Source organism: Phocoena phocoena, chromosome 17 (assembly GCF_963924675.1).
Source record: "Phocoena phocoena chromosome 17, mPhoPho1.1, whole genome shotgun sequence".
Taxonomy (NCBI): Eukaryota; Metazoa; Chordata; class Mammalia; order Artiodactyla; family Phocoenidae; genus Phocoena; species Phocoena phocoena.
In genome coordinates this window covers 3,640,676-3,653,153 of record NC_089235.1, presented here as the reverse complement: position 1 = coordinate 3,653,153, position 12,478 = coordinate 3,640,676, and the positions used below count along the sequence as shown (strand labels likewise).

At 47.0% G+C, this 12,478-nt stretch overlaps 1 protein-coding gene across 3 annotated transcripts in view; it reads right to left on the bottom strand.

Annotated features, from left to right (window-relative positions):
- The window catches only part of RGS20 (regulator of G protein signaling 20), a 77,099-nt gene that overhangs the window by 57,972 nt on the left and 6,649 nt on the right, over positions 1 to 12,478 (bottom strand). The window lies entirely within an intron of this gene.

Genomic DNA, 12,478 nt, shown 5'->3' with positions numbered 1-12,478 from the left:
TATAACCTTCCAAGACTGAACCAGGAAGAAATAGAAAATATGAACAGACCAATCATAAGTAATGAAATTGAAACTGTGATTAAACATCTTCCAAAAAACAAAAGTCCAGGATCAGATGGCTTCACAGGTGAATTCTATTAAACATTCAGAGAAGAGTTAACACCCACCCTTCTCAAACTCTTCCAAAAAATTGCAGAGGAAGGAACACTCCGAAACTCATTCTATGAGGCCACCATCACCCTGATACCAAAACCAGACAAAGATACTACAAAAAAAGAAAATTACAGACCAATATCACTGATGAACATAGATGCAAAAATCCTCAACAAAATACTAGCAAACAGAATTCAACAACACATTAAAAGGATCATACAGCATGATCAAGTGGGATTTATCCCAGGGATGCAAGGATTCTTCAATATAGGCAAGTCAATCAACGTGATACACCATATTAACAAATTGAAGAATAAAAACCGTATAATTATCTCAATAGATTCAGAAAAAGCTTTTGACAAAATTCAACACCGATTTATGATAAAAACTCTCCAGAAAGTGGGCATGAAGGGAACCTACCTCAACATAATAAAGGCCATATATGACAAACCTACAGCAAACATCATTCTCAATGGTGAAAAACTGAAACCATTTCCTTTAAGATCAGGAACAAGACAAGGATGTCCACTCTCACCACTGTTATTCAACATAGTTTTGGAAGTCCTAGCCACGGCAATCAGAGAAGAAAAAGAAATAAAAGAAATACAAATTGGGAAAGAAGTAAAACTGTCACTGTTTGCAGATGACATGATACTATACATAGAGAATGGTAAAGATGCCACCAGAAAACTATTAGAGGTAATCAATGAATTTGGTAAAGTTGCAGGGTACAAAATGAATGCAAGAGTTTCTGCTGAGAAATCAGCTGTTAACCTTATGGGAGTTCCCTTGTATGTTATTTGTCGTTTTTCCCTTGTTGCTTTCAATAATTTTTCTTTGCCTTTATTTTTTGTCAATTTGATTACTGTGTGTCTCGTTGTGTTTCTGCTTGGCTTTATCCTCCCTGGGACTCTCTGCGCTTCCTGGACTTGGGTGGCTATTTCCTTTCCCAAGTTAGCGAAGTTTTCAACTATAATCTCTTCAAATATTTTCTCGGGTCCCTTCTCTCTCTCCTCCTTCTGGGACCCCTATAATGCAAATGTTGGTGCGTTTAACGTAGTCCCAGGGGTCTCTTAGGCTGTCTTCATTTCTTTTCATTCTTTCTTCTTTATTCTGTTCCACGGCAGTGAATTCCACCATCCTGTCTTCCAGGTCACTTATCCGTTCTTCTGCCTCAGTTATTCTGCTATTGATTCCTTCTAATGGATTTTTCATTTCAGTTATTGTATTGTTCATCTCTGTTTGTTTGTTCTTTCATTCTTCTAGGTGTTTGTGCTTTAATTTTTTTAGGTCTTTGTTAAACATTTCTTGCATCTTCTCGATCTTTGCCTCCATTCTTTTTCCGAGGTCCTGGATCATCTTCACTATCATTATTCTGTATACATTTTCTGGAAGGTCGCCTATCTCCACTTCATTTAGTTGTTTTTCTGGGGTTTTATCTTGTTCCTTCATCTGGTACATAGCCCTCTACCTTTTCATCTTGTCTGTCTTTCTGTGAATGTGGTTTTTGTTCCACAGGCTGCAGGACTGTAGTTCTTGCTTCTGCTATCTGCCTTCTGGTGGGTGAGGCTATCTAAGAGGCTTGTGCCAGCTTCCTGATGGGAGGGACTGGTGGTGGGTAGAGCTGGGTGTTGCTCAGGTGGGCAGAGCTTAGTAAAACTCTAATCCGCTTGTCTGCTGATGGGTGGGGTTGTGTCCCCTCCCTGTCGGTTGTTTGGCCTGAGGGAACCCAGCACTGGCGCCTGCAGGCTCTTTGGTGGTGCCAATGGTGGACTCTGGGAGGGCTCACGCCAAGGAGTACTTCCAGAAGTTCTGCTGCCAGTGTCCTTGTCCCCACGGTGAGCCACAGCCACACCCCCGCCTCTGCAGGAGACCCTCCAGCACTAGCAGGTAGGTCTGATTCAGTCTCCCCCGGGGTCACTGCTCCTTCCCCTGGGTCCCGATGCCCACACTACTTTGTGTGTGCCCTCCACGAGCGGAGTCTCTGTTTCCCCCGGTCCTGTTGAAATTCTGCAATCAAATCCCGCCAGCCTTCAAAGTCTGATTCTCTGGGAATTCCTCCTCCCGTTGCCGGACCCCCAGGTTGGGAAGCCTGATGTGGGGCTCAGAACCTTCACTCTAGTGGGTGGACTTCTGTGGTATAAGTGTTCTCCAGTCTGTTAGTCACCCACCCAGTGGTTATGGGATTTGATTTTACTGTGATTGCGCCCCTCCTGCCGTCTCCTTGCGGCTTCTCCTTTGTCTTAGATGTGGGGCATCTCTTTTGGTGAGTTCCAGTGTCTTCCTGTCGATGACTGTCCAACAGTTGGTTGTGATTCCGGTGCTCTTGCACGAGGGAGTGAGAGCACGTCCTTCTACTCCACCGTCTTGAACCGATCTCCAGAAATAGAACTCTGACACAGGTTACAAAATGGATGAACCTTGAAAACCCTATGCTAAGTGAAGGAAGCTGAACACAAAAGGACAAATACTGAATGAGTCCATTGATACGAGATACCAAAAATAGGCAAACATACAGGTAGAAAGTAGAAGAGAGGTTACTTGGGGCGGGGGGGAGAAGAGTTATTGTTTAGTGGGTCCAGAGTGTTTGGGCTGATGAAAACCTCTGGAAATAGATCGTAATAATGGTTCCATAACCTTGTGAATGTATTTAATGCTACTGCATTATACACTTTAAAATGGTTAAAATGGTAAATTTTACGTTATTTATATTTTAGCACAATTGAAAAAACACTCAGAACTCTTCACGATGTGAGCGGAGAGGAGCCTGAGAAAGCCCACCAGGGCTCAGGGTGCGGGCAGCTGAGTTAATCAATCGTGGTTCTGCCGTAGAGTTGTCACCCGGCTCTTGGGGTTCTCTCATCTTGATTTCTGCTGCCAGATAGACATTGCCAACTCTCACCCTATTCCTAGCATTTAGTGTAGCCTAGGTTGTGATTTGGGAAAGTAGGAAAGGAATAGCAGACGCAGGGATTAGACCAAGAAGGGTCTTGTAAGCCACGCATTTATTCATTCTTTCAACAAACATTAATTACCTGCTTATTATATTCTTAAGTTCCAGGCAATGCCTTAGATGCTCTGGATTCAAGGTGAGTGGGGAAGAAAACGACCTTCTCTTGTATGTACTGAATGAGGGGGTGTAAGAGTCTAGGTAGACTGAATAGGGCCAGCAAGTCATAGTAAGGATTCTGGATTTTATTTTATTTTATTTTATTTTCTGGCCACACCATGTGACATGGGGAATCTTAGTTCCCCAACCAGGGATTGAACCTGGGATCAAACCCATGCCCCCCTGCACTGGGAGTGCAGAGTCCTAACCACTAGACTGCAGGGAAGTCCCTGGATTTTATTTTAAAAGCAAAGATAATCACTGAAAGGTTTTAAGCAGGAGAGTGACATCATGTGATTTATATATTTTAAAGACTCTTTTTTTTTTTTTTTTGCAGTACACGGGCCTCTCACTGCTGTGGCCTCTCCCCTTGCGGAGCACAGGCTCCGGACGCACAGGCTCAGCGGCCATGGCTCACAGGTCTAGCCGCTCCGCGGCATGTGGGATCCTCCCGGACCGGGGCATGAACCCACGTCCCCTGCATCAGCAGGTGGACCCCCAACCACTGCACCACCAGGGAAGCCCCTAAAGATTCCTTTGACTGCTTTGCATAAGAGTGAATTGGAAGAGGGCAAGCATGGGAACAGTGAAGCAGGAGGCTTTGCACTGGTGCAGGTGAGAGAGGGGGATGGCCTGGGCAGGTAATGGGAATAAAATAGAGAGAAGTGGACAGATACGGGATACATTTTAGAATTAATGGGAGTCAGGTGGATTCAAGGTACAGGCTGAGAAAAAGGGACTCAAGGAAAATTCCTAGGTTTTCTGCCTTGAGCAGTTGGGTGACTTGCTGAAATGAGGACTGCGGGGAGGAAAATCAGGAGTCCAGGTAAACACACGTTTTGGGTGCCTGTGAGTCACTCAGTTGAAGACGTTCCAAAGGCTGTTGTGAAAGAGCCTGAAGCTCAGGGTAGAGGTGGGAACCTTGGAGATGTAAATTTAGGAATCATTAGCATAAAATGTTATTGAAAGCTATTGGGATTGGGTAAGATCCCTAGAAAGAGATGAAAAGATAGAACAAGACTGAAGCCGCTTAAGGAGTTTGACACGTCCAGATGGAAGTGGGGAGCCACGGACAAAGTTGAATCGGGGGTTTAACACAGTCAGGTTTGTGTTTTAGGAAGATTTCTGACTTCCAGTGTCACTTAGAGGCAGGCATGACTCGAAAGAGGAGACCAGAGAAGAGGCTGCTGTGATACATTTTTTTGGGAGATGATAGTAACTTTATCCAGGAAAGTGTTAAAAGGGATGGAGATAACTAAATAAACGGATCAAGAGATAATTTTGAATAGTGTGGACAAAACTTGAAGACTGATTAGGGGTATGAAATGACGATAAGATTAAGGTCAAGGGTTATGCCTCTAAATTTCTAGTTCAAAACCGGGCAGATCATGGTACCCTTTCACCATCATGAAAAAGTTTGGGGAACGGTAAAGACAGATTGCTAATTTTGACATGCCTAGACATTTCAGGCTACGTGGTGAGTAAACATTTGTACATTCCTGTGTGGACTGCAGGAGAGAGAGCTGAATCATCACCCGTAAGCTGTCTCAAAGCTGTCGACGCAGCCAAGATTAGCCAGGGAGAACAAGTTGAGTGAGAAAAAGGCCTAGGATGAAAACCTAGGGAATTTCCAATATGTCAGAGTCAATAGAGGGAGAGGGATTTGCAGAAGAGGCTGAAAAAGAGCAGCCGGCGAAGTAGGAGGAAAGCAAGGTAAAAGGGACGTTGTGTTCGACACGTCGTTTATTCCTTGTCCCAGTCCGGCAAGCAGGTGTGTCTCATCTCCATGTAACAGAAGGCTGCATTGAGACTCAGAAAGCTGAAATGGCCTCACCAAAGACTCTTATCTAGAAAACAGAGCAAGTGTGAAGGAATTTAAGCAAACCCTGGGCTATCTGGTCTCCATCCTTTGGTCTTTAGTAAAAGGAATGATGTGTGTGTGTGTGTGTGTGTTTACATGTTTTTATATACATAAGACCATCTCTGCAGGATACGTAGAAGCTGGTAAGAGTGGAGAGCGTTTGCCTTTGTGGGGGAATGGAGGCTGCTGACTGGCCAGATGGAGACTTGCTGTGTATTGTATGCACCTCTGGGCTCTGTATTAGTGTAACAGAGAGTGGGTAATGAAGAGTTTGACTTCGTTTTTAATGCCTGGCTGCTGACAGCTTCCAGGTCCCATCACTGTCCCCCTTCTGTCTCACATCTGGGCGGCTGATACAGGACACCAGGTGCCCTCTCCCTTGGCTGCCGCGGGAAGGTCCAACCAGGAAAGCCCTGGCCCTTGCCAAGCAGAACCCTCGGCCCGGCTCGGCCATGGAAACGCCAAGCAGATCCCCTTTCTCTGCTCTCTCAAGCCGTTTCTGGACCTGCTTCCATCCTGCCCTCCTCAGAGGCTGCATCGTGTGAGTAATAAACCTTTCTATGCTCTCTGGTGTGCGTGTGACCTCACTGGTCTGGACGTCAGAACCATATCTTGGGCAGGTGCCGGGCAGGGGGTCCATCCTGCCTATGTGGGGTGACCACAGCAATCATGTCCGTTCACAGCTGTGGGGTTGCACGATTCTCATTTCGAATATTTTAATTAAAAACGTAAATTAACGAAAACATTTTGAAATGGTAAGAATAAAAAAGATCCATGGGGCTTCCCTGGTGGCGCAGTGGTTGAGAGTCCGCCTGCCGATGCAGGGCACACAGGTTCGTGCCCCGGTCCGGGAAGATCCCACATGCCGCGGAGCGGCTGGGCCCGTGAGCTATGGCTGCTGAGCCCGCGCGTCCGGAGCCTGTGCTCCGCGACGGGAGAGGCCACGACAGTGAGAGGCCCGCAAGTATAAGGTTGACAAGTGCAGGGGACAGAGGCGTCCACAGTTATCAGTCTTCCCTTTCTTCAGTTGTGTACATGTATGTAAAAGCTGCTAACACCGCTGTCGTTTGAATCCTAAGCACACGTACACCAGCCCCAAGCCCAAACCTTGGCCCTGCCTTGAAGTGGAGACCCAGAGCAGAATCCACAGAGAAAGCTCTAGAGCGCCCCAGGCGTGCACTTCAGCGTCCCGGCTGGACTGGCTGGCTCGTTTATTACACTGCAGCCGACTCCTCCACAGGCCCCGCCTTGGCGTCTACACCGCGCCTCTGTCTAGTCTAATCCGTTCCCCACCCTGCAGAACGGGTGACCTTTCTAAGAGGCAGACGTGATGGTGTTACTTCCCTCCCTCTAACCGTTCGGCGGCCCCTCACGTGTCTACGGGACTCAATGTGGCATAAAAGACCTTTTGTGATTTGCTGACACTCCATTCACTCGCCCAGCTTTCTCACTGTTCTTTTGTACTCCAGGCTGCAATCACATTAAGCACCCTTCGGGTCCTAAAATCCCCTTGTTCATTTGCGTTCCCGCTCTCTGTGTAAACTGTTCCCTCTGCCGGCATCGCGCCCCTTTCCCAGTCTGGGCCTCCTCTTCTCCCTGGGTGATCTCCCACTTAGCCTTCAAGGCTCAACTTCGTTTGATGCCGTTTCCCTGGGGATCTCACTGAGGCTGGGTCAGCTGCCCGTCTCCTTTCTCTGACCACAGCACTTCCTGCCCTCGGTGGTGACAGTGACAGGCCGTTTCCCTGTGTGGCTCCAAGCCCAGTATGTGTCAGGACTGTGCCTTATTCAGACCCATGCCTGAAAAGCCTGAAGCAGTCCTGGGACATAACGTGTATTCAATCAGGATTTGTTAAATGAATGAACTTAGAAATGACGTGACCTGGATTTGATGACTGTGCCGGCTGTGTAAGGGGTACCTAGGGTTTTAGCATGCTGTTTTTCTCTGCTTTTGTGTATATTCGACATTTTCTGTCATGAAAAGATTTTTTAAAAGTCATGGTTTTTAACTTCTAGATGATGTGTCTCACGTCTTGTTAAATTGCAAAAGACAAGAAACAGTGGGACAGAATCTGCCCCAGCTGCGTACACATGCCTTGAGGGTATGAGTTTATTAAAATGGGTGTTCCGAGAAGGCCTGACACCGAAGGGGACACCTGCACTCCATTTGTCCCCATCGTTGGGCCGGATCCACCAGTGTCACATTGGAGGAGCACAAAAATCAACAAAACAGGATGGTAAGAACAAGGGGAGCCATTGTTCTGTCCAAAGCAGACAGCCTGTGACAGGCCGGGAGGGCTGCGTGGGCTCTGTGCGAGTCTCACCGAGCTGCCCGAGAACTTGTCAGAGGACCCTGATTTCTTCGAGCTGGGCTTGGCTGAATTGGATGGCTTTGCCCGGCATTTTATTATCATTATTGTATTATTATTAGTTTTTTAAATTTTGGGCTGCGTTGGGTCTTCATTACTGCATGCGGGCTTTCTCTAGTTGCGGCGAGCGGGGGCTACTCTTCCTTGCGGTGCACGAGTGTCTCACTGCGGTGGCTTCTCTTGTTGCAGAGCACAGGCTCTAGGCACGCGGGCTTCAGTAGTTGTGGCTCGTGGGCTCGCAGTTGTGGCTCGCGGGCTCTAGAGCGCAGGCTCAGTAATTGTGGCGCACGGGCTCAGTAGTTGTGACTTGCAGGCTCTAGAGCACAGGCTCAGTAGTTGTGGCACACAGGCTTAGTTGCTCCGCGGCATGTGGGATCTTCCCCGACCAGGGCTTGAACCCATGTCCCCTGCATTGGCAGGCGGACTCTCAACCACTGCGCCACCAGGGAAGCCCACGTTGTTTTTTAATATTCAAAGTGTCTGATAAAAAAAACCCAACCAAATGAAATTATATGTGACAGGTATAACTGTTGTGATTTCATAGAGGATAAAACCAAGACTCAGAGAATCAAACCCAACGTGGACCTGCATTCAAAGCCCATGCTTGCCATTCCAGAGAGATTGCTTTGTGTCATCACACTGCCTGGTGGCAGTTTGGACCTGGGCAGGCCGGAAGGATGCGCGTAACTGAACTCCTGTAGTTGGGATAAAGGACGTCTTCGAGTCATCAGACTTTGATTAGTTACAGCCCAGCCTCAAGTTTTACTGGTTTGAAAGCCTGCAGTGCTTGCATTTCCACCAGATGTCAGCGTTTACCGTCCCTCACTCCCTCCAGTCTTTTTTTTTTTTTTGCGGTAGGCGGGCCTCTCACCGTTGTGGCCTCTCCCGTTGCGGAGCACAGGCTCCGGACGCGCAGGCTCAGCGGCCATGGCTCACGGGCCCAGCCGCTCCACGGCATGTGGGATCTTCCCAGACCAGGGCACGAACCCGTGTCCCCTGCATCGGCAGGCGGACTCTCAACCACTGCGCCACCAGGGAAGCCCTCCCTCCAGTCTTTTAAAGAACAAGGGAGCACTGCGTTGCTCTTGGGATCGTCAGCATGGTGATTGCATCTGTGCCTGAGATGGAGGGTTGTGTGGCAAGAAAGCCGCTGGGCGCTGAATCTTGACTCAGCGAGGAGGAATTTGAAAATGTAGTCAGCCTTCCACTTCCCCGATTTCCTACAATCCAAAGGCATTCTTTTTTTTTTCTCTCCCCCTTGTGATTTCATGTCTGTAAAAAACAGCCCATTTCTGATGGATGAGCCAAGCGGAGTTGTCTGGCCTTTGGCCGAGACTGCATCGGACAGAGGAGGTTCTGGGGTGAAGGGAGGACACAGGGATGATGCAGGGCAGCCGCAGTAGAAGCCCCGGCCAGATGGGGCTGGGGCGGGACCAGGCCGCCAAACACCGGGTCAGAGTTTATTCGCCCCCGATTACACTCTTGGAAGAGTTCATGCTCGGGGATCTAATACTAGCATTCCCTGCAGATTTTGTGAGCAGGAACGATACATTAGTTCATTTACATCTAAGTGCCAAATGAACGTGAACTTCCTTTGTTTCCTAATGGGAGAAACCAGGCCAGAAGGTGTGGGTGGGCGCAGAGGGAGGAGGGCCAGAATGAGAGGCTGAGATGCCCAGGGTATGCCTGGGGGTACTGGGGAAGGTGTGCGTGGGGGCAGAGGGAGGAGGGCCAGAATGAGAGGCTGAGATGCCCAGGGTATGCCTGGGGATACTGGGGAAGGTGTGCGTGGGGGCAGAGGGAGGAGGGCCAGAATGAGAGGCTGAGATGCCCAGGGTATGCCTGGGGATACTGGGGAAGGTGTGCATGGGGGCAGAGGAAGGAGAACTTCTCATGTCCCGGTTGGACCCAGGCTGATGGCTGTGGTGCCGGGGAGACCTTCTTTGCTTCCTTCCCTCGTAACTTGCCTCTCTCAATGTTGTCAGAATATACATGGGGCAATGACGGGCCCCCAGAGCCTGGGCTCCCCGAGGGGCCAACAAATGACGGACATGCCTGGCTTTCTTCTCTGAGACAGAAACTCTGGGAAAGGGGAGCCCTACAGATTTTGCTGACACTAGTGAGTTGTTAAAAACAGTCACTTTGCAGCTATTTTTAGGAAAAGACATAAACAGAGAAAAGGCAGTGATAGGACCTGGCTCTTGTTTGCTGATCGTATGCTTATTTGTCAATCCAGCAAACTTGTTCTGCAGCAAACGTGTCCATATAATTAAGTATAGGATGGTGCTGACGGAACAACGCTCTCTCTTCCACTGAAAACTTCAAAAAAGACATCCTTCAGAACATGTGACCTTCTGGGCAAATGGTCGCAGATCAGAGTCTCAAATAAACAGGACTAAATCTAACTTGCAGAAGCAGAGAGCAGATTTATTACAGAACTGGGAAATGTGGAGCGAAATTGGTAACATCAGATGCTTTTGATCGTTTCTTTCTCGCCATGTTTTATTCATTCCATTTGGCCGTGTTTTGCTCAACGATTTTGTACATAACCTCAAGTAACCTTTCCTGATAACTTATAGGTAAAAATAGTCATGCCCCCATGTGTCTGAGTTATCAGGTGACCCACACTGGATCCATCCGGTCTGACTCAAGAGAGCAGAGAGGGTCACACAAAAATTTCAGCGTCCACCCATGTCCGCTCGGGGAGGGGATGTATGGGGACAGCTGTTGAGGGCCTATCCACGGATCTTTGCTAATTAGGGATAAACAGAGGAGAAGGATGGATTTATCTCTGAGATGTGATCAGAAAGCCCTTGAGCGATAGCTGTCAAGATGCCCGAACTCAAACATCGAAGTCGGGGCTCTCTCCTTTGAGTACGTGGTAGCCTTCGGAGGTCCACACGCTGCTTCAAAGTTGCAGTCTCTCAAAACTCGTGCTGGACAGCTACTTAAGGCTGTCTCACAGCCGACGGAATGGCCAGGGCTGTTGACCCAGGCGTAGGCACCAGACCCCCCTGGGTCGGACTCTCTCTCCTGGGCACTGGCAGTGAGGCCGTGGAGAGGCGGCGACAGCCGAGTCTTGGTCTGAGCCTTTTCCACCACCTTCCACAGACCCCCGGGGTCAGGTTTCTGAGCTGCTCAGCTCCTGCCTCCCTGCTGTGTACTTTTCTCCTGTAGTCAGGTGCGGTTTGAATGGGCAGCTACAAAAATGTGTTGAGACCATGCTTACGGTATTTAAGTCATTCTCAGTCTGTTTTCGAATGACGGTCCTTAGAATGGTCTGTCACTTGAAAATGAATCCTTGTAATTTGTAGTGTTGAGAATTCAAAATCACCTCAGCAAAATAGATTCTTACGGAAAAACGTATTTGGTTACATCATCGACGTCAAATTGAATTGCTTACGTAGTCTGCAATTTGGGCTTTACTCTTGAATATGTGAATATATGCCAGTTGTCACTGCGTAGTTTAAACTGTTATCTTTCAACACAGTTGCTTCATTTTAAAACTACTCATTTCAGTCATTTAAAATGCAGTAACTATAAAACCATTTTGCAGAGGTTTCTAAAAGAAGCTCTCAAATGATACAAGCCTAATCTGAATTGCTTTATGCACGGAATGGAAATCAACGGTTCGTATTGAACCTAGAACACAAGATTACTATCTAAGATGCCTGATACATTTCATCTACGTCTGTACCCTGCAAGAAGGCAAAACTTTAAATATTCTAACATGTTTGCAGTGGTTTTATGGTTTGGTGAAGGCTGGCTTGATTTTGGCAGGAAAGCCAACAACGTGATGTTATGAGATCTTTTGCACAATGGAAATGAGACAGATATATTTCTTCCTAACCATAAATTTAAAATCTGAGAGCGATAAAATTTATGAATAAAAGTCTAAACAGCACGCCAAGGCCAACAAGGATTTTTTACAGTATACTTTTTAGACTTCCGGACAGGATCTTTTGCCATTTAAATTGTTTTCTGAAAGGTTAAGTCAATCGTGCTATCCAGTGAAAGTCTAAAGCATATCCTAGCTGCTCCCACTCTGGTATATAAATAGAATATGGAAAGCTGTATTTATGTATTTATTTAATTTGTTATTTAATTTTACAGGGTAAATTCTAAGCTCTAGTCTTCGTGATTTTTAACAAAAATGTTTTTATTATGTTTTCAAAATTAAAAAAAATAATAAACTGAGCAAATATACTGACAAACCCTCATACCCATCACTGTTTCAACAGTTATCAGCATATTGCCAGTTGTGCTTTGCCTCGTATCTGCCCTAACTTCCTCTCCTCCTGGATTATCTTAAAGCAAGTTGAAAGTCGCAGTCATTTGTTCTGCAAACACTTCCGCGTGCCTCTTGGGACTTTCTAAAAAGCATAACTGCAGTCCCATTTGAGCTGGACATTCTTTAGACAGTCAAGGGGACATCACTGCCTTTCCCTTTGCAGGCATCTGGCTCCACCCCCTCAAAGGCGCCCCTCCCTCCGCTTTAGAGATGCTGTCCAGGCAGAATGCTTCCAACTTTCTTCCACCAGACACGAGGAGTGAGGCCCGATGTCTCCTCCCTCCCTTGCTCTGCCAGTTAATCTGGAGAGGTAAGCCTCTTCCCTCATTCTTTTCCCCTTTCTTTTTATGATATAACCAGACTTCTAAAGAATAGTCACACTTTACAGTCACTTTTTACCTCTATTAGTTCCATCTGATTAACTGTTTCAATAGTTACCACCAATCCCTCCGAACTGTGACTCTCATTCGTGGGTTCTCATTTTGCCCTATCTTTTGTTGCTCCGACAAGAATTTTCATGTGATTATACAGGAAGTGCAGTTGTGTCATGTGTCATCCACATCCTGGCATATCTTAAAATATCTTCCTCTTGTGTTAAGGCATGAATGACACCTGGCTATGAATAAGTCTTGAGACACAGTTTTTTTCATTTTTTTTTTGAAAGCTCTCTAGTTATAAGTCTATTGTTTTCAGTTA